We start from the raw sequence: 20,596 nt of genomic DNA, 5'->3' as shown, positions 1-20,596 counted from the left end.
ATTTCAGCTGATTAATGTGTTGCTGTTTCAAAGGGCCTAATAACTACAAGTTAAAGCTCTGGAGGTTTGGAAACCATTTCATCTGAAAAATCACTGAAGAGGAGTCCAACTGTTCCTGTCAAGAAGCATGGAGCTTGAACAACCATGAGAGTGGCCCTTTTGACAGCAGTGTAAAAGATGAGAGAAGGCAATCTGAGCTGAAACCCTTAGAAACACATTTTGAATCTGGCTTTTCTGTCCTTCTGGTTCCAATTTAGAATCGGACTATTAAAACCAGATTTTAGATGGGTGTCTCCTGAACTATGCCCATAAAATGTGTACCACCAGCAACCCCACAATCATGGGGTAGAATAATTTTTTGGAGATTTAGAATCCTAATTTGGGGGGCGGGGTGAGGTGTTAGCAATGTCAGTGTAGTATCTCTGTATGGTAATTATGAATATTTATCTCTAATAAACAAAAGCTTCCCTTTGGCCCAGTAAACCTTTTTGACAAAGTGAAGGTTAACACCACCACCACCCCGCCCCGTGCGTTGTGTGACAGAGTAATTCTTGGGACATGACAGTGATGGGAAAAGTACAAAGAAATAATTTTCATCAGATGGAAAAAAATAAAAAAGGGAAAGGACATGAAACGTGAGCAAAGAACCTTTACTGAAACTGCAATTTGTCAGGCTGACCATTCTAAGTCCCAGGCCTAAGCAAATGCCTCATCAGTAGAGCTGCAAAAAAAGTTTGCAAAACACCCCCCCCAAAAAACCAAAACTAAAACCCCCAAGCCCTTAAAACACATCTCACAAGATTTCACTGATCTCAAATCTGAAACCAGCTTTGTCAAAAGGTTTGCTTAGATTCATGAACCTGGGCCTGGTTGGGGGAAAACATGAGCTAATCTGAAGTTGTGCCTCCAAGGTATCCGTTTTGGCCCCAAACCAGAACTCTGATTTTGACCTGAGATACAAATATGGTCCAATGCATTGAGCATGGTCCTAGGGAAGAAGAGCTCCACAATTCTAATCTATCTAAAGGCTAAGCTAATGTATTCAGGTCCTTGTATACATAATAGTGACTATCAAATAGGAGTACCTGTCACAGCTGAATGCTCAATGATAGACAAAATTACAAGATATCTCTCTTCAGATAATACTTTTAATCCCTCCCTGTACCAAACAAACTAAGGGATTTTAGCCTATACAATATGGTATTGACCTAAAAAAAAAGTTCAGATGAATCTCTAGGAGAAAATAGGCCTACTGACAACTATTTCTGGCAGAGACTTATTCCTATGATTAAAAGGGAAAACACACAAAGTGGCAACATCAAAGAGCAAGCAGCTTTAGCAGCAAGGTCTTACAAAATGTGAAAATGTCACATTATCAAGAAATACTTGGCTACTACACACATCTGACTGTGACAGACTCTCACAGACTCTTGATCATTGTGACCACACCCCCTCGCAGTGCGCCCCCTTATCGTGTGGAACGGTGCAGCAGTGGCATTGTCTGTTTCCTGTGGGGCCTTCAGCTGTTCCACCCAGCCTCCAACACCTGGCTAGCTCTCTGGCTAGGTCACCTAAATGTTCCACCCTTTCTGGGGTACCCCCAAAGTCCAAAACAAACAAAGAGATGTGATCTCTTCCCTTCCCTCAGGGAGGCCCTGAGGCATCAGTCTTCCCCAGTTCCTGGCTCCAGCCAGCCTTCTCCCCCACAGTGAGAGAGCGCACCGTCTGCTCTTTCTCCCAGTCAGCCAGCAGCTGAGGTGGGCTCTCTTTTTCACTCCTCCCTCAAAGACTGTCACCTGTTTCAGATATCACAGGGTGGGGGTTACTGCACCCCCAACGGCCCACTGACCCTTTCCTGACTCATGTGAGGTTTATTCAACCCATCACAAGAACCAAGTCCAAATCCTGGCCCCCAACATGAAGTCTGAGCTACCAGACTGTGTACTGGGAAATGCCTCCAGAGCTAGAGCAGCCTCTTTGTCCTATGGATGGGAAGCAAAGGCTGATGCATCCACATAGCATTGTCTCTACCATCCCTACTGTGCCTATTGCACTGGTTCTCCAAATCCTGCCCCCACCACCCCAACACACTCAGTGGCAGTATACCAAATACAGTGCCTGACAGCAATGAAATTAATTCAAGAAACAGTTGATCAGCAAGACTGTATTAGAATTCCTCTTTCTTTGTAATGCAATAACATGAGACATAAAACATGTGGCAGAAAGAGAAATAATGTTTAAATAAACAGTTGCTGACAGAAGAAACCTATTTGCTTTAGATCTAATTTGCTTTTCCCCAGCAAAAGAATGTGGGGAATCTCAATAGTCTTATGAAGTGTATGTTCTACTGAGCTTGGATCACTGAAATCAAAAATGACCCGAAGGAAAGGAGATCTTTAAATATTTATACCATGTTACCTGCTATCACTACATTGCTCTGTGCATCTCATCAGTGTAACAAGTTCCTGATTTTAAGGGTGTACCTCTGGCAAAGAAATGTTAGCAGCCCTCTACAAACCCTCCATCACAAACAGGACTAGCTTCTAAGCAAAAGAAATCATGCCCAGAAAGAATACAGTCTCTGTGCATTCGATGCATGTCACTGCACAGAACTAGGGATTAGAACCTAACGTATGTTCAGAAAAAGGGCTCTTAACAACAACAACAACAAAAAACAACCTCTAAAGATATTGGTTACACAAGACTGAGGAGCAAAAAGGAAAAGGCCTGGACAGTCATTACAAATGGATTAGATCGTTGCAGCCCTTACTCAGCCATGTGATGGAGTAAAAGGGTTAAAGCCCTGCCCCTCCCTCTCATGCTTTGCCCTATGTAGGGCATGTCTACACTGCGAGCTGGAGGTGTAATTTTCAGCTCGAGGAGACACACTGGCAGCTGACTGAGCTAAATGAGTGAAGTGAAGCCGCAGAAGGGCTAGCTGAACGGGTACATGCGTACTCAGACAGGTACAGAGGCAGCTGTTCATGGCACCGCAGTGACCCTTCTATTTTTAGTGTGCTAGCCCAATCATAGAGAGCACAGGCATGTCTCCTGGAGGTGGAAACCACCACCTCAGCTCCAGTGCTCTAGCTCTAATTTCCCACATTCCAGCTGCAGTGGGGTGAGGAGGGGCTACCCCACACCCCTTCCCCTGCTGAGAGAAAAAGGTTGGAGAGAAGATTAAGAACAGGCGCAGCCCTGGCTTCACCCACTCTATTCAGCAACCAGAGTAGCTAGCCATGTGCACTGCGGCACAGGGAACAGATTGCTCAGTGAAAGGGATGAAGGAACCTACTTCCTCCCTAGAGCACCAAACGAGCAGGAGACGAATTGGGCTTCTATGAATTACAATTAAGTGTTGCCAACCCCAAGCATGAAAAGACATAAGCCACGCCCCTTCTCTCTCCTGCTCCCCCCAAAAATCATAGATTTGAAAATTCTCCTGCTGTTTAAGCCAATGAATTCTGGGTCCTATTTACATGCCTTATGGTTTTTGAACCTTTGGCGGGGGAGGACACATTTTCAAGCTTTTCTCTGCTGCTGTGAGGAGCTTAAATGAAAGCTGCAGCTCTCATGTAATCACAGGCCTCCCAGAACTGGGGCTTTAAGGAAAATAACATACTGTGAGGCTCCCAATACAATCACAAGAGTTGGCAAGGCTGCAGTTTCTTCTTTGTTTTTCTCATTGGACACCACCGTTATTCACCACTCTGTATTCTGGACAGATGGTACAGGTAAATTCAAAATGATTTCTGATCCCTTGCAGAATGTCCAGATTCTGATATCAAACTGTTTGTACAGTGTTGCCATCAACTAGAGCCCTGCATGGGGCTATTTTTTTAATCATGCTCATGTTTTGCCCCGCAAATACCTATCCCACCCATTCCCGCATTGTTTCTTGCATTTTGATCCCGCTCCCACCCGCAAAAAGCTTTGATCCCACAAATCTTGCAACTACTAACCCCTGCCCCAAAACAAAAAAGGCTGGTTAATATATTATATTTAAAAACAGAATTCAGACACAAATTTTACCACTAAAAGAATAAAACAAATCTTGCTTAAACCATGTAAAAATACTTCAACTCTTTTTATAATAAACATCAAATCTCTTTCTACCCCTCGCTTAAATCTAAGTATTAAAAGTTTTAGAGTGTTTCCCCGCAAATTACCGCAGTCTGTTTTTATTTGCTCACCCAATACTGCCTGCAACACAGTACATTTTACCTGCTCAGGATATTATGGCAGCGGGTCCTGCGGGATCCCAGTCCTGCTACAGAGCACTGGCATCAACTTCAGCGGATTTACATCAGTGCGTGAGTTCAGAATTAGACATTAACGAATCATGATGATTTGCACGATGAATTGCTGTTTTATTTTGTTGCTCGGTATTTCCAAAATACTCAATCGACTTGGACTCGCAGTGCTTGGGCTGTGCGGCTAAAAAAAAACAGTATGGGCATTTCTGCTCAGGCAGGAGCCCGGCCTTTGAATCCTGGTGAGTTGGGAGGGTCTCAGAGGGTCCCAAGTGGAACGTCAACATTGCTGTTTTTAGCCCCACAGCACAATTCAATTGACCCAGGATCTGAGATTTGGTACCATGGGTTTTTCTGCGCTGTGTAGGTATACCCAGTGCTGAGATACCCAAGGCAGCATATCAGAGGTCACACTACGGAGGATAGCAGCCCAGTAGAGAGAAAACAAGATCCCTTAAACATTCACATTCTACTAGGGCTTAGAGTAGAGCCCCCACTTGACAATGATTTTTGCCCAGTGCTTTGTACTGCATTGCAGACATCTGAGGATGATGCAGTTGGGTGTTGGTGCCGATGTTATTTCAACTGGAAAACAAGCTAGGTTTTATTTTAACATATGTACATTTAACCCCCAAAGCATAATAGCCTACCAGAACTCTGGTTTGATGCTTTTATATAGTTTTCTTGTGGCTACGACTTCCTCCCTCCCCCGGCCCCAGGGAAGGGTAAAGTAAGAAGGGTCCTTGGGACCTATCTTTATGCATGTACAGTAGTTCTAGAGTGAGAAGCCTTCAGATCTTTTTCTGTAGCGAACACTGTAGAAACAGCCATTTGTTAGAATGCTGACTGTTCTAATTTTTCCCCTGTGTTTTTATCTACCATATTTTACATTTCCTGAGCCAAGTAAAATACGGCTAAGATCCTCATGCAGTAAACCTTAATAAAGTGAGGGGGTGGGGGAATTATTTAAGACAGTTTGATATTTTTTGCGCGGGGAAGGAGGGAGAATCAAATGGTTACCTACAATGGGGTTAAAACAAGCTGTCCCAGGAAAAGAAAGGGGGAAAAGGTACCTTAAATCAGATTTTTAAAAAGGCTTCATTACTTTATCTTGGCTAACCTAATGAAAGATGACATTTTTGGATCTCTGATTCCTTTTCTGCAGCAGCAGTAGGGTCACAGTTTCATGGCTAGGATCAGACAAAGTTTCTCATTATAGGTTTTCGAAGACGCCAGTAATTGTGCAAGTTGAAAGTCGGATTTTTCAGTAAATACTTCTTTCAAAAAGCATCAGCAAAACCTCTGTGCTAATTAAAAGGAAGCAAAAGAAAAAAATACTTAACATTTTATTTGCTCCTGGTAAAGCCGAGCAACTTAAAAAGGTCAAGAAAAAAATCACCATTAACTGCACCGATAAATGTCTACTCACTTTGGAGACATATTGGTTAACATTATAGGAAACATTAGTGGTAAGAGTCAGATGGTGTTTTAATTGTACAGTAAGTGGGAAAAGTATTCAGTGCAAGTGTACTTTGCCTTTGGTAAAATCAACATCAAATTACAAATGTTACTAAAAAAGGAGGCTTAAACTATATACTTAAAAGGCTTTCTGCCTCATGTTCATAGTGCAGATTAGATCTGAACGAATAAAGAAAAAAAGGGCTCTCTGTAATAAACCAAGTGTATTTAATTAGAATTAGTTCAGTGTACAGTGGCAGGAGTATCGCAGTTCAGTGCATAAGGTTACTTCACTGGCAGCCTTCATCTCTGGCATGAAAAGAATTTGGGTTGCAATAAACCCACATAAGTGGGAAATAGCTGCATGTGCATTTTAGTGCTTAGGACTGAACTGGTATCCTTCTTTATGAAGTCTCCCATTTTAGAAAATGGTTTGCCAGGCTGAATACTCTCTGGAACTTGGGACCAAGGATGGAAGCCATGGTCAGTTTGATAGAATTAGTATATGGATTTCTTTGTTTTTAATCTGGGATCAAAAATGAAATAAAACAAATAAGCACGCACCAACCACAATACAAGCTTGTCCTGTGAAAAAATAGTAAATATAAAACACCAACTTAAAATACTCATACTCTCAGACAAAGAATTTCAGATGATTCTCTTCCCAGCTGTGTGTACATGAATAGTTTCCTAGTCCAGATTATGGCTACTGCACTGCTCAGGAATCCAGAAGTCCTCTTTGTCAATCTGACTACAAGATTCTGTAGTCAGGAAGAGAGCAAAAATAGTAACTACCCCCCCTTATCCCCAACAAGTATGTTCCAGAAAAATCTATAGTGATTAAAACACACACAAAATTATCGTGTTCATAAACTACATAGTTCCAAAATTGCTACAGTGCGTAATGAATGCACTAAAAACGACGGGAACAGTCATTGTAATTACAGTCCTAAATATGATAACTTTCTTCATCTCAGTCTTGCATATTTTAGACTAGCAATAGCAGCAGCAACAAAAACCCAATATTGACAGCAGGACTAAGCAATGAAGATTCTCCAGTGACAGGCCTATAGCATCTTGCTTTACAAAGCACAGAATGGTTTAAAAAAAATTGCAAGATCCTTTTGCAATTTAAGGCAGCTGTTCAGGTAAAACCAACGCCAGAAGATTGTTTATTTTAATAAAGCTATTATATGCACAGCTCCAAATTAGGAATGGCAGGAGACATGGGGATGCCTAAACCACCACCACCTGTTTGCCCTGAAAATCAATTAAAGTCACACTATCACAGCAATCCTTTCTTAGCTAATAAAAGTTATACAGCTTTAACGTGCAACTTTAGGTGCTTTTTGGGAATGTGCCTGAAACCTAAGCCTGAGTCTCGCATTACTTTGATACTCACATGGATATGAGCTAAAGACTGCAAAACCAGCCGGGGAGGGGGAGCGGGGGAAGGGGGGAAGCTAGTAAGGAAAAAGTCACATTGTAGCTGCTGTTTTCATGAAGTGGATTGGGCCAATGTTCAATAAATTCTAACAATACATCCTAGAACTATATATATTTTAAATAGGAGAAAATCAAAGCCCTTTATGACACACGCCTGTTTGACATATTCTGTGCTGCAGAACAGATCCAACTTTGCAAGTTGAAAGCAAGGGCAGTAGAGACATCCCAAGTGTTTTAGTAATTAAACGAATATGCATAATGAACCATATGCCCAAAGGGCCTGTTCTTCATGAGGGCCAGATTTTTGTTTGAATTTTTAATTTTTATATACAGATGAAACATTTCATGTAATATAGCAACAGTGTGAGATAACATGCTATGTGCGGACGTGAAAGGCAACTGTCCATGTGAGAATGATCAGAATACACTTGATGAATTCTACTCTTAAGATTTCCCATTCAGATCCAAGAGTTAAGAGACATGCATGTTAACCATTATGAAAGAGTTACTGCAAGAGAAGTGCCACAGATTTTGAGTTGAGCTTTATATACATTTGGGTCCTGCCAGAAGATTCCAGGAGGATGAAGAAAGATCAGCTCATGATCAGGGTTTTGTCAAAATAATCAGACTTTTGGGTGAACACTTAATACTCTGGGGCCCTTGTAGAAGTTCAGGATCTGGATCTATGTAGCTAGGTTAGCTACATAACCAGTATTACAGTGACTACTAAAACTACAGAGGTTAAAATAATTAAGCTTTTGTAAATATATTAACTTAGTTACTGTAAATTTACACTGGGTATAGAATTATCAACCCCAAAAGCCTTATGTCAAGGAACAAAAAAAAAAATCTGACCTGCTTTGGAAGTAAAGAGTGACTTCTAAGGAAAGTCAAGAAGTTAAACTGTTCATACAGTTCTGCAATCAACTCAAAATTTAAACAATACAAATGGAATATAAAACTGATCCCGTCCCCCTCTTTAGAGCATTTAAAAGGTGAAATAAATGAGCTGTAAATAATGTCACTCTTTGCTTTCAGTCCTAATTCAGGGTTTATGCTTTTGACACTGCCTGGTTTACTTGATCTAGTGGTCTCCATGGAAAGACAGATAAACTTCAACAGGCTGTCAGAAGACAAAAATTGACAAGGAGCGTCACCTTTCCTGACTGCTTAAATCCTTTAAGGAAGTGTTGGAGCAATTAGAGAAGGAGTCTAATCTTTGCAGAGTGCATTAACAGTCTCCGACCTCCCAGACAATAGATCAGAACTCAGACACATAATGCTTCCCTAAGGCTTTTTAGCCAGAGCATTTGATCTCATAGTCACTCTGTATGTGTTACTATAGGTATCAGTGCATAAGACATCATTCATTGTGCATTACAGGTCCACTATCTCTGTTAGTATCCTTTTAAAACAGAGAGCAGCCATTGCAATCTATAGGACTGTAGAGTTATTACTTGTCAAAAACAATCAGGCAGCAGTGCTACAGAATATCAACACTAATAACAATTTTAGGTTATTTCACTGCTTATTTCTCTGCTTGGGGACATACATCTATTTTTAAAAGGCATAACTTAATATTTTAGTCATAAAAATAATCATTTAAAAAGACTGCAATGCTTAACTCCTGTGAAGAGATTTAGAGGAGAGGGTATTACAGGGACCGATCTAGTTGATCAAGAAAAGCAAAATGGTTAGCTGTAAACAATCCTCCAAAATTTGTACAAGAAAGCAAAACTTCCACAAGTACTAACTGGCAGATCAAGGCATAATTTAATTCCTGATGGACACATGCTGTTGAAATGCTGATCTCGCAATATAAGTTATGCTTTCCCCATTTAATATTCTACACATTTTTAGAAAATTTGCTTAGCACAGTTTTAAAATGGGGTTAGACCTTCCATAGTTGTCATCTTCTGACAGAGGCCAGCTTTGAACATTCTTTATATGGACATTGCAAAATGGGTTTTTACAGAGTAGCTAACTAGATTCCCACCCATCTTTGAATAATGGGAGCTGCAATCATGCAAACAAGTATTTTTTCTACGCTTAAATCCATTTGATGTACACTGCCAGCCGATAATAGGGGTCAGATACCTAGGTACAGTTTGCAAGATTCTGTTTGCTTTTCCACACATCTACATGCAGCTGCTTTTGTGAAGAACCTATGTTACAAACACATTCAGTTTATACAAGAGAATATTTTTCAACTGTGCATCTCAACTTTGAAAACATGGAAAACAATAAAAAAGATTGCAGCTACTAGTGTGTGTATATTTACAAGAACTCCTTCCATATCAAAGTATAATACAGCGGTTTTAAAACTGAATGGCAACAGAATACAACTACTGAAAATTAGTGACTGGCTTTGAGAAAAAGCAGTATAGTTACTATTTGACATTAAAAGATAAAAGCTGAGGAAAAAGGCAGTAACATACAATGGAAAGCAATTTAGGGAGTTCTGAACCTAAACTAGTAGGGGAGACTAAGTTTGCTTGTTGTTTTGGGGTTTTTTAAAGTGTAGGTTCGTGTAAATATATTGTGTTCCTCTCAGAGAATCCTCTAAGAAAACCTAATATGAGTGTCTGAAATAAATCAGAATAAGACAGACTGGGGAAAACAACAGTACCATATTATCTATATATTTACACAAAATATATAAAGTCGCTGCATTGTGTTTAAAATAAAGAGCACCCTAAACAATTCTAACCTTGGCTAAAAAGCACTAGGAAAAAATACAGATTAATCCATTTGCTTGTGGTGAAGTGGTGGAGAAGGTGTCAAAAATCAGGGTTATACTGGGAAGCTAATTTCAACCTTTGCTATCAAGATACTGCATCTCACCATAATCAAATATTTTATTTTTTTCATAGTTTGCTAGGATTTTGTGGATACACTCAGATAAAAATACATTTTCCCTGTCCCACAAAGGCCTAAAAAGGACGAGAATGGGTTAAACATCCAATTGGACTTGATGTTATGATTTGATTTTAGGGTATTTATTAATTATTATTATCATCATCATCCTTCTTAAGCAATCTTGTATCCAACAACTCTGGACTTCCTGGTACCGGAATCTAACCTCTGCCATGTGCATCATATTTTAGCTGCAGGTAAAGAAAAGCAAAACTAAAAAAGGGAGAAGATAGGATTTTTAAATGCAATAGGAGTTCTACACCAAGCCTCCTTCATTTCAGATCTTGTAAAGAATGAAAAAAAATAAATAAAGTGGTCTTCCCTTGCAGACCCCTTCCTTCCCGCACCCTCTCATGGTGCATCACGATAGCGATCACCATCACCACAAAAACCAAAATGTTGCATTGCCTTCAAAATACAATATTTCTTCCAGATTTCTGCAAGTAGTGTTAGATTAGTACTGAATGGGTGTATGAAATTAAAAATAAAAGAGTTCAAGTAAGGAAAAAAAAAGAAACTGCCAGAAAAATCTGAGAAAAAAAAACATTAAAATGGGAGTTTAATCATTCATGAGAGTCTATCGCCACCTACAGGATTTTCCCCCAGTTTTGAAAACCAGTTAACAAGCCTAGGTGAAGAGTTTACTCTAAAATAGAGGGCTGGATCCTCAGTTGGTGTAAAGCAGCGTAGGTCCATTGAAGACAGTGGAATTAGAGCCAGATCCTCGACTGATGGAAATCAGCCTATTTTTCCTGTCAGTCCAAAAGAGTGAAAAGCCCAGGTTTTTAGAGACTTTTTTTCTTTTAGATTATACTTACGTGAAAACTAAAGAACATGTTTGTTTTTTAAATGAAGACACAAAAATAAAAACCAGTTACAGGATGCCTAGGCTAATGGAAGAATCAATTAAGGTCAGTGTGAGTCCATACTTTTCACGTACATCAAATACGCCTACTGGTGCTCTGAGAAGTTTTCTGATAGATGACAGGGTTAAAATAACATAGTAAAAATCCCAACAGATCCAGGAAAAAGAAAAGTACCTCTGGGGTTTGCAAAACATGGCACATTTTTAATTGAATGTTCAATTTTATACTGTATATGAACTTACTGAGGGTGCTAAAAAGGTTTTATTTTCATGAAACTTAAAAGATGAACTTCTATTCATTCAATACTGTTAACTTTCTGTGATGCAGTCCACAAGTAAAAATAAATAGAGTCTGTAAATGTTATAAGCCTTGAAATTGCAAAAGAGAGAGTTCTTTTCCGGTAGAACCAGATGAGCTGATTTGATTGGTCACAAGTACATTTTTGTTATCTGTCTGCAGATTAGTCAGATGACAAAGATTACAATTATTGGTGTCTCAAATTCAAAATATACTCTAAAAACACTTTGTTTGAACCCTCTCTAGCAAATCCAGAGCTGCACTTTCATGACAAACAACTGCACATTACACTGTGTTTGTCCCTATATTTTTGTAGGAAATTCCGAGTGACATCAGTGGAATTCTGTACAAAGAATGAGAATTCTGTACATTGAGTCAAGGATGACCTGTACAATCACAGTAAGAACAACGAGCTAAATCTATTTCTGGCATGAGTAGATTCTGCATCTCCACTGACAGCAATGGAATTGATCTTGCGTACACAGATAGTGAATTCGGACCCGTGTCCTTGACAATTAGTTGAATCCCAAGAAAGATGCTTGATTGTGCTGATTTGTGATTAGAACAACTAAAAGGACAGAATGCATCTGCTAAAACTCTAGGAAGTACTAGGAATCCAGTGGTGTTGCATATACAAGTAAAAACCAGCAATAGACTGGATCACAATTTTATCTCGTTGAACACAGTGTATGTTAAATAAATAGAAATTGTGTGGGATGGTATAAGACCAACAATAATTTCCTGTAAAATTAGATTCATAACTTCAAAAGACTAACACGTACGATTAAAAAAAAAGGCTTCATAAATCAAACAGCTAAAGTACAATACATTATAGCAAACTCTAACCAGACCACAAAGAGAGTTCTCTCTTCATAAACATCAGATCAGGCAGCTAAAATTATTACCAAAGCTCTCTTGTAACTGTCACCTGTGGTGGGTATAATTACAGGCTACTGCTACAAGCACGCCCACGTCATATGGCAATAAAAGGACCTACAGCTTGCCAAGACCAGCCAGACAATGGAGAACACACACCACCTGACGAGAGCCCAAAAAGATCAGCCAGAGAGACTAATAAAAATGACAGCTTAGAAACAAATGACAAAGCTTGAACCACAAAAAAGGCAATATCAAATTAGTTGGAAATGCAAGCGCTGAGCAGAGTGCTCCAACAGGTCACAACTCAAGCAGAAAGCCAGTTAGAACTGTTGTCACACACGTTTGGTTCAAATTTAAGCTCTAAAGAACCCTTTTCAATAGACAAAATGTTTGTACATTTGAGGCTGACTTTATGTGTCGTTATTAGACAGCCAAACAGATGAAAAATACACATTATTAATTCAACTCAGTAAGCGGGGGGGGGGGGGGCTGGAATCTGTTTTAAGGGGTTATCTATCCTTGTACCACCACAGTGAATTCATCTCTGTCTTTGAAAGCCTGCATGCATGGCTCCCAATGACCCACAGTCAATGAGTGTTGTGCACACATTCATCCTGTGGCAGAATTTGGCTTTCCGGTTCTGGCTGCAACTTTTGGATTACAAACACATAAAAAAAAAGCCTAGGGCTTAATTTAAAATCAGTTTAATGTAAGTATAGAGAAAATGGGAGGCAAGAGCTGAGGATTTCCCAAGCCGCCAGGGCTGAGGGATTAATTTCTACATGATGCACGCAAGTTTAGAAAGCACTGCACAGAAAGCGCTGCGATTATTCACATAAATCAGTATAGGTTAGAATCATGTTAAGGATTTGAGCCACCAAAGGCACGGAAATTCACAGCTAAGGGTGAAGTGTCCAATTCACAGTGCAATACAGTTGAGCAGAAACAGAAGAGTAGAGAATTAACCCTTAAGTGTCCTCCCAAACAATATTTGATAGATCTATTTCATAAGGGTGTTTTGCTTTGTGCTGTCCTTCTTCAAGGTACTTTAAAAAGGGCCCCACAACAGGATCAATTTAGGACTGGCAGATTCTTAATGATATTCTGATTTCTTAAATCTTTGTTTGCATAAATCTGAAGTTTCCTTTATTGTTAGTTGAAGTAGTAGTGGTGGCAGGAATAGCTGAAAAGCCACTGAGGATTGAAATTCGGCCAATTAAAACATCAGAAATAGATCTATAGAAATAGTAAAGAATCACCATAAGGCTCGCTTTCTTCAAACACTGAACAGGGAACTTTACCAGAAAAAGGAAACCAGTGTTACTACCAAAGAGACGGTCTTCCCCTTCCCCTTCATTTCATTTCAGAGTTTCTGTCTAGGGCTCTCCTCAGTCCCTGTCCTGCTTGGGTTCCTGATACAGTCATAGAGAAACAACAGTTATATCCTCAAAAAGATTGGCGTGAGCTGCAAAGTTCAGATCCAAACTTTCCTGCAGTCTGAGGTGAGATTGGATCAGAGAGGCTTGTTTAGGCCTTTTTTTATTTAAAACTATTATACCCTCATGAGACTGTTCTCACCATTATAAAAGGTAGGTTTTCATCCTGCTCCCTACACTATGCTCCCGCTGCTGCGTATGAAATCCCACATTTGTGCATACAGCTCTGTTACATGCATGTGACTGGAGACATGCAGGCAAATGTTCTGATGAGCAAGAAGCTCATATAGACAACAAAAGAAACTCAAATTATTGAAGAGATTTCAAGCTATGAATTTTTGGGGGGACGGTTGGGGTGGGATGGAGGGCTACTGTTAAAGCTTGAGATACCTGTCTGAGTTCTGCTGTGGCAGTTAATATTCCCACAGCAATGACAATCAGTGATGACAATGAGTACTTGGTTTAATTAATGTATCTTTCCAGAAAACAAGCTTCCATCTAAGATGTACTGCTGGTGCTAATTAGGGGATATTGCTAATGAACACCAGAGCCTTTTGCCTATAAGTCACCAGTACAAATCCAGCCCAACTCATCAGGGAGTTAAAAATTATTCACATCTAATGGGATGTTGGGGGAAACTCTATGAAATGAGTTTGGTGGGACTCTCATCTAGCTCCCAGTTCACAAACTCACCATCATGCTTTGCACTAACTGGGGCCGACTCAGGAGAGAGGCCAAGAACCTCAAGGACCATGCAAACTGAACTACCATTACTCTAGAGGAAATCCCTCCAGATTAGGATTGATGCATGCCGGCAGGGCAGTGTGTGTGGAAAATATGTTCTTGTGCTGCCCTGTAGATAGAGGTTAATTCATCAGGGCTGCATCAGCACTAAATCCATAGTTATTTTGAAGCTGCAGTTTACAACAATATGTAAAAAAGAGTTAAGAATATGTAAAATAATTTGTTAAATAATCTGCATAAAATGTCATACATGGAGCTGTGTAAAATTTAGGAGCTACGTATCACCACCACACACACTTCCCATACCGCACTTCAGCCAAAACTTATGACCAACCAGCACAGCTCTGCCTATGCCTGCTACCATTCACTGGTCAACCGGCCTAAACCACCAGCTATGTATGGCCGTGGAAAACAGCTTCTACCTGTCCCTATTCCTAATAGCAGCCCTGGTTAGTAGAGGCCCAAGACTGAAATAGTAGGGTATGCTTAAAATAAGTCTTAGGTGTACTGGCAGAGCTCAGTATGGGGGATGGGGGAAGAGAGGGGACAAGCTGAAGGAGATCAGTGATGAAGTCAGAAGTTACCCAAGATACTATGGAGTTTGGTTTGCACCTTACGCCTGGCTCTAGTCAAATGTCTTTTATGACTTCCATGAAAAATGTTAAAAGGAATACAATAGTAAAAGGCAGGCAATAGGTTCTTTTAATTTGACCAGAGTATAGTTTTCTTAATACAATTACTGTAATTTCATTAAATGACATAATTACTATTAATGCACGGAAAACTGTCAATAGAAGGTGTAATTATGTATAAAATCATAAGCACAATGTGCAATGATGCACATTTATTTATAAAAATCATTCTGTGATTAAAATTAACTTTTAAAAGATTTTTAAAATGTATAATATATAGCAATAGCAATTAACTTAACAATTAATTTATGGGCTTAACTTCCACAACCATATTTGTGAGGTTTTTTTAATATGAACTAAACAAGATGAAAAACGGCATCTAAAAAATTAAGCCATATATAGGTCTAATGCTGGAAAAACTAGCAAGTTGGGAGCATGTGTGTATATCATTTTGCTCATAAGCAGAACACACCTACGGAAAATTCCAGGCTGAATATAGAAATTAATAAATGATTTCTGAAAAACAGTAACATACTATGGAAACAACGTTTAAATGGATGATGGCATAACACGAACCAATTGCTAGAAGCTGAATATCGACACATTCAAATTAGAAATTAGGCACACATTTTTAACAGCGAGGGAGATCAACCATTGGAACTAATTACCAAGGGAAGTTTTGATGTCTTTCACATCAAGACTGGACGCCTTTCTGCGAGACAGGCTTTAGCCAAATACAAGTTAATAGGCTCAATACAGAGGTAGTTGAATGAAATTTAATGGCTGAGATGCATAGTGGGTCAGACTAGATGATCTAATAGTCCCTTCTGGCCTTAAACTCTACGGATATGTTCACACTGCAGCTGGGAGCGAGTCTCCCTGTGCAAGTAGACAGACTTGCACTGGTGAAGTTTGAGCTAGCACCCTAAATATAGCATCATCAGCACATTCCGGCTCAGGTGGAAGTTTGGGCTCAAGTGCACTTAACCCCCTAAATTTCAAATCTGTGGAATTGCTGGCTCTGGTAGGGAGAAAGACACAGTAGGAACTGTCCAGAATTTTTGCATAGATATACAAGTCTAACACTCACTATGAGCAATCTGTCCAAATATATGGATATTCCTAGTTATGTGCCAATATATTAGTGTCTTTTCTGAGTCTGCAGTGATTGTGATATTCACTATGTAGACAACCAAAGGTTTATAGACTACTTATGTTCCACTAACACCTTGTTTTGAGCACATAAGTGGTACACAGACCTTGTACTGGCCCTATGCACAAGGGTGAATTCCACCGAGTTAAATTCATTTGATCATTGAAACTTCACCTTTCCCCTCACCTTCCGCACACCAAAAGTCAACTGACTAAATTCTGATTTCACGCAACACCTATGTAATCCCAAACAGTACTCACCCTAGTGTCTGTGCAAATGACTGCAGAGATAGTGTGATGGGGTATATTCCCCACACTGGCCACTGAGAGGGTAAATTAGGCCAGGCAAGCCTAATTGACCAAATAAGCAGCCAGTATGGGAGAGAGATAGGCGAGAAGACCACCACTAATTGGAGGCAGTCGCAGCTGGGCTGGAGGAGAAGGGGCCTGTATAAAGCTCAGGAGCTGCATGTAGCAAGGAGGACTGCAGGAAAGGCAAGCTGCAGTTACTCCCTGAGAGGAGGGAGTTGGGAAGCTGGTGTACTCAGAGAGGGGGGAGACAGTGATGTCGGAAGAAGCCCAGGGAAACAGCAGCAAAGACTAAGACAGTTGACTGAATGTTATAGGGTCCCTGGGCTGGAACCCAGTGTAGAGGGCAAGCCTGGGTTCCCCTACCAGCCACTGGGTAGTTGCACAGGGTATTGGAGATGCCAGCCAAACAGCTGGTCCAGAAGGACTGTGATTTCCCTGGAAGGGGAGGAACTTAGTGACCTGGCTGCCGCTCCAAGAGGGAGGAAGAGGCTATAGACAGAGAAGATGATGGATAGAGAGACTGCTGAGGAGGGTGAAGCGCCTGGCAGAACTGATCCGCAGGATGGCCAGGAGTAGGTGCCGCGAGCGGTGAGGGAACCCAGTCACAGACAGTCACAAGTCATCAGTTTAAACTATTATTGGAATTACGTTGGATTGGAGGGAGTCTCAAGTGGGGTTCCCCAGAAATCTGTTCTGGGTCTGCTGCTATTTAACATCTTATTAATGATCTGGATGTACATACAGAGAGCATAATAATCCAGTTTGCAGATGACACAAAGCTAGAGGGGGCTGCCAATACTTTGGATAGAGCTAAAATTCAGAGGGATCTTGATAAATTGGAGAACTGGGCTATACGCAACAAAATGAATTTCAACAAAGGGAAATGTAAGGTGCTACACTTAGGGAAGAAAACCAAATGCACAAATACAGATTAGGGGAAAACTGGCTTGGCAGAAGCACTGCTGAAAAGGATCTGGGAGAATATCAACATAACTCAGCAATGCAATGCTGTTGCAAAAAAAAAAAAAAAAAGCACAAATGCAATTTTATGTTTCATTAACAGAGGCATAGCATGTAAGTCATGGGAGGTGACGGCACCACCGTACTCGGCACTGGTTAGGCCTCAGCGGGAGTACCATGTCCAGTTTTGGTCACCAACATATGGAAAGGATGTAAAGAAAATGAAAAGGATCCAGAGATGAGTAACAAAAATGATCAAAGGGATGGAATGTAAGCCACATACGCAAAGGCTGAAGGAACTGGGTATGTTTAGTTTGGAAAAGAGGAGATTAAGGAGGGACATGATCGTGGTCTTCAAATACTTGAAAGGCTGCCATAAAAAAGAGAGAAAAGTTGTTCTCTCACCACAGCGCGCAGGACAAGAGGCAATGGGTTCAAACTACAGCACAGCAGATTTAGGTTAAATTTCAGGAAAAACTTCCTAACAGTCAGACCAGTAGGACAATGGAGCAGACTGCCTCCGGAGGTTGTGGAAGCTTCTTCACTGGAGGTTTTCAAAAGGAGGTTGGAGCCATCCGTTTTGGATGGTTTAGACACAACAGATCGTGCCTCTTGGCAGGGGGTTAGACTAGATGACTGTTGTGGTCCCTTCTAACCCTATGATTCTATTACTCTAAACAGATTGAGTGCTGATGAGGAATTTGCTTTCACTTTTTAGTTGGTGTGTGTATGCATGTGAAATCTACTCACATGTTATTTATATTCCACCATGGGGAGAGGAGACAAGCACTGAGATTTAACTTGGGAGTATTTTACCCTATAGATTGATGCAAAAGGAGATAGCACTCTTCGGATTCTCCTATGGTCCCACGTGACCTCCTCTCTCTCTCTCTCTCTGTGGTTCTGTCCATCTCTCTTTCTCTGATGTGCCTCCAGCAGAAGAAGTAAATACTCTTGTCAAACTCACAACCCTGTCAACATTGATGGGAAAACATTCCCGGTACACAGTAATGGAGGTGTGAGAGCAGCACACAGCCCAGAGCAGGAAGGCGTGGAGCTTTCCTGTGTTTCTGGCCATATTCTAAGCCCTGACAATCATGCACGAACAGTTTTAAAAAAATATATGCCATTCACAGTACCATCCCTCAGCAACTGTGGTTGAATGAAGTAAATTAACTCTTGTACTTCCAATTATGCATAGAACCAAGAAGAAAGGTTCAAGAGATGTCTTGGGGATCTCAGACTCCTCTCCTGCTGTTAATGTCAGAATGGCCACATAATAAAAGACCTGTGGAACAGGCTGAGCTGCAACTGGGCTGCTTTTGGGAGGATTGTGGGGTTTTTTTATGGTTTTAGTTCACCTTTCATTTGGTCAATGAGTAGGTAAGAACACCCAATGGGTACTCCAAAACTCTGTTTTCCCTTGCTTTTCCAAGGGCTCGGGAAAAGAGTGGTTGAAAAAGTTGGAGGAAGAGCAAAAGTTTCTAGGCAGGTTAGAGGCGTTGTTTGTAGTCATTTTTGACCTGCTGCGTATGAACTGTACACACAGTTTTCATTTTGCACCAAGACTACGGCAAAGGCACTTTTAAAACTATTAACAGAGACACTGGAAATATTCAGTGAAGGGGGCATAATTAACACTAATGCTGAATCAGCTAGGTTTAAAATTTTTTTCCAGAGGAAAGTTACTCTCTATTATCTTAACATTGTACAGTCATTTCCCACCCACCCCCACAATGACATATCACACAACATTAGTTCTATGGGGAAAGCATCTACGACACGCAGTAGAAAGAGAAATTTGGAAAATTGTCCTTTTCACCCTCTGATCCCATTTTTCCTTCTCTAGATGCATCTTGGACCATCACCTATAGCTCCTTGGTCCTAGACACACTTTCCCACTTTCAGTCTCCCTACACTTGCCCTTTTTTCCTTATATTTCAGTTTCCCTCACTTGCTAACATTGTTATATTTCTCCACAGCCTAGAGACAGACACATCTCCATGTTTGTTTTTGGCCAGATTCAGCGAGCTACTTAACCATATGCCTAACTTTAAGTATGTGCTCAAGTAACTTGCTGAATCAGGGCACTTGGCACCCTGTATGTTCACCTTCTTTCCATTTTCAGTACGTACAAACATGCAGTTCCACCAGTGCACTCACACATACCTGCTTCAACTAAGAGTCCCATTTTACCCTTCACATTCGGAATATACACACACGGGTCTCGGGAACCACAGCGATTACACATGCACACTCAAGCATAAGAGTGGCAGATCGTCCAAGGAACCCAGAATTTCATGTTCTAGAGGAAAGAACTAAAATTAACTGAGCCTTCTTCCCCTTGGGGTTCAGTATATCTGTGTACATCACAGGGAAAGGTATATCAATTAGTATCTCAATTGGAGAATGGACTGGAAAACACTAATCGTCACCCTTTCAAGCTCTTGATCCATTAGAGTCAACTGTGTATATTATCAACGCAAGTAAAAAACAAAAACAAAAACAAAAAACAAAAAAAAACCCTCTCTTCCTCCTCAACTGTGCCTGCCAGATCCCTCTCAACCTGCACGGTGAAAGACAGCTTCTCTGTCTTTACTCTGTGAATCTTTCAAGCAGCGACAGCTCACTTTACTCATCCGTGCAAATACACTGTGAAGTGTTTTCATCAAAAGAACCCTAAAGCAACTTATAATTCAAAGACAAAAAGGGAGGCAAACACTTGGAGATGTGGCTGTTATTTGGTTTAATAAACACTTAACTCAAAAACTTTTTTTTCCCTCTGGACCACCACAAAACAATTTTGCAACCTTTAATGGCATGCCAGACATTTCAAGCATGAAGAAAATGCCACACTGCTGAATAAAAAGGAGGAGAAACCTCTTTCTGCTTGAGTGGATGAGAAAGCTGAAAAAAGGGTGTTTACTACAAAGAGGAAAAAAAGAATGCAGCTGAAAAGTGGGCCAGATAGGTGGAGAACTTGGCTGTTAGTTCTCAGACCACACCAGGACTTGCTGACCAAAATTTTTTTATATATATATAGTTATTACAGTCAATGGGCAGATTTACAAGAGACAATTAATGTCAGCATAGAGCTGCTTGTATGTAGTCGGACAAGTGGCACGCCCTCAACTAACAGGTGTGGCAAGCATTGCTGAACTCCAGTAAAATGCAATCTCATTGAAATTAAAGTTGGAACGGAAAAGACCTATTAGTTCATCCTGTCCCATCAATAAAGGATTGTT

The 20,596-nt window shown here is 40.5% G+C and overlaps 1 protein-coding gene and 1 long non-coding RNA gene across 2 annotated transcripts in view; one reads left to right on the top strand and one right to left on the bottom strand.

Moving 5' to 3' along the window:
* The window catches only part of LOC311527590, a 560,808-nt gene that overhangs the window by 451,921 nt on the left and 88,291 nt on the right, over positions 1 to 20,596 (top strand). The window lies entirely within an intron of this gene.
* Positions 1 to 20,596, bottom strand: part of MCTP2 (multiple C2 and transmembrane domain containing 2) — a gene marked incomplete at its 5' end in the record, with an annotated part of 131,007 nt that overhangs the window by 35,150 nt on the left and 75,261 nt on the right. The window lies entirely within an intron of this gene.

This window comes from Lepidochelys olivacea (assembly GCF_965140295.1).
Source record: "Lepidochelys olivacea isolate rLepOli2 genome assembly, chromosome: 10".
Taxonomy (NCBI): Eukaryota; Metazoa; Chordata; order Testudines; family Cheloniidae; genus Lepidochelys; species Lepidochelys olivacea.
The sequence above is the reverse complement of the archived record's forward strand: the minus strand, read 5'-3'. Positions and strand labels throughout refer to the sequence as shown.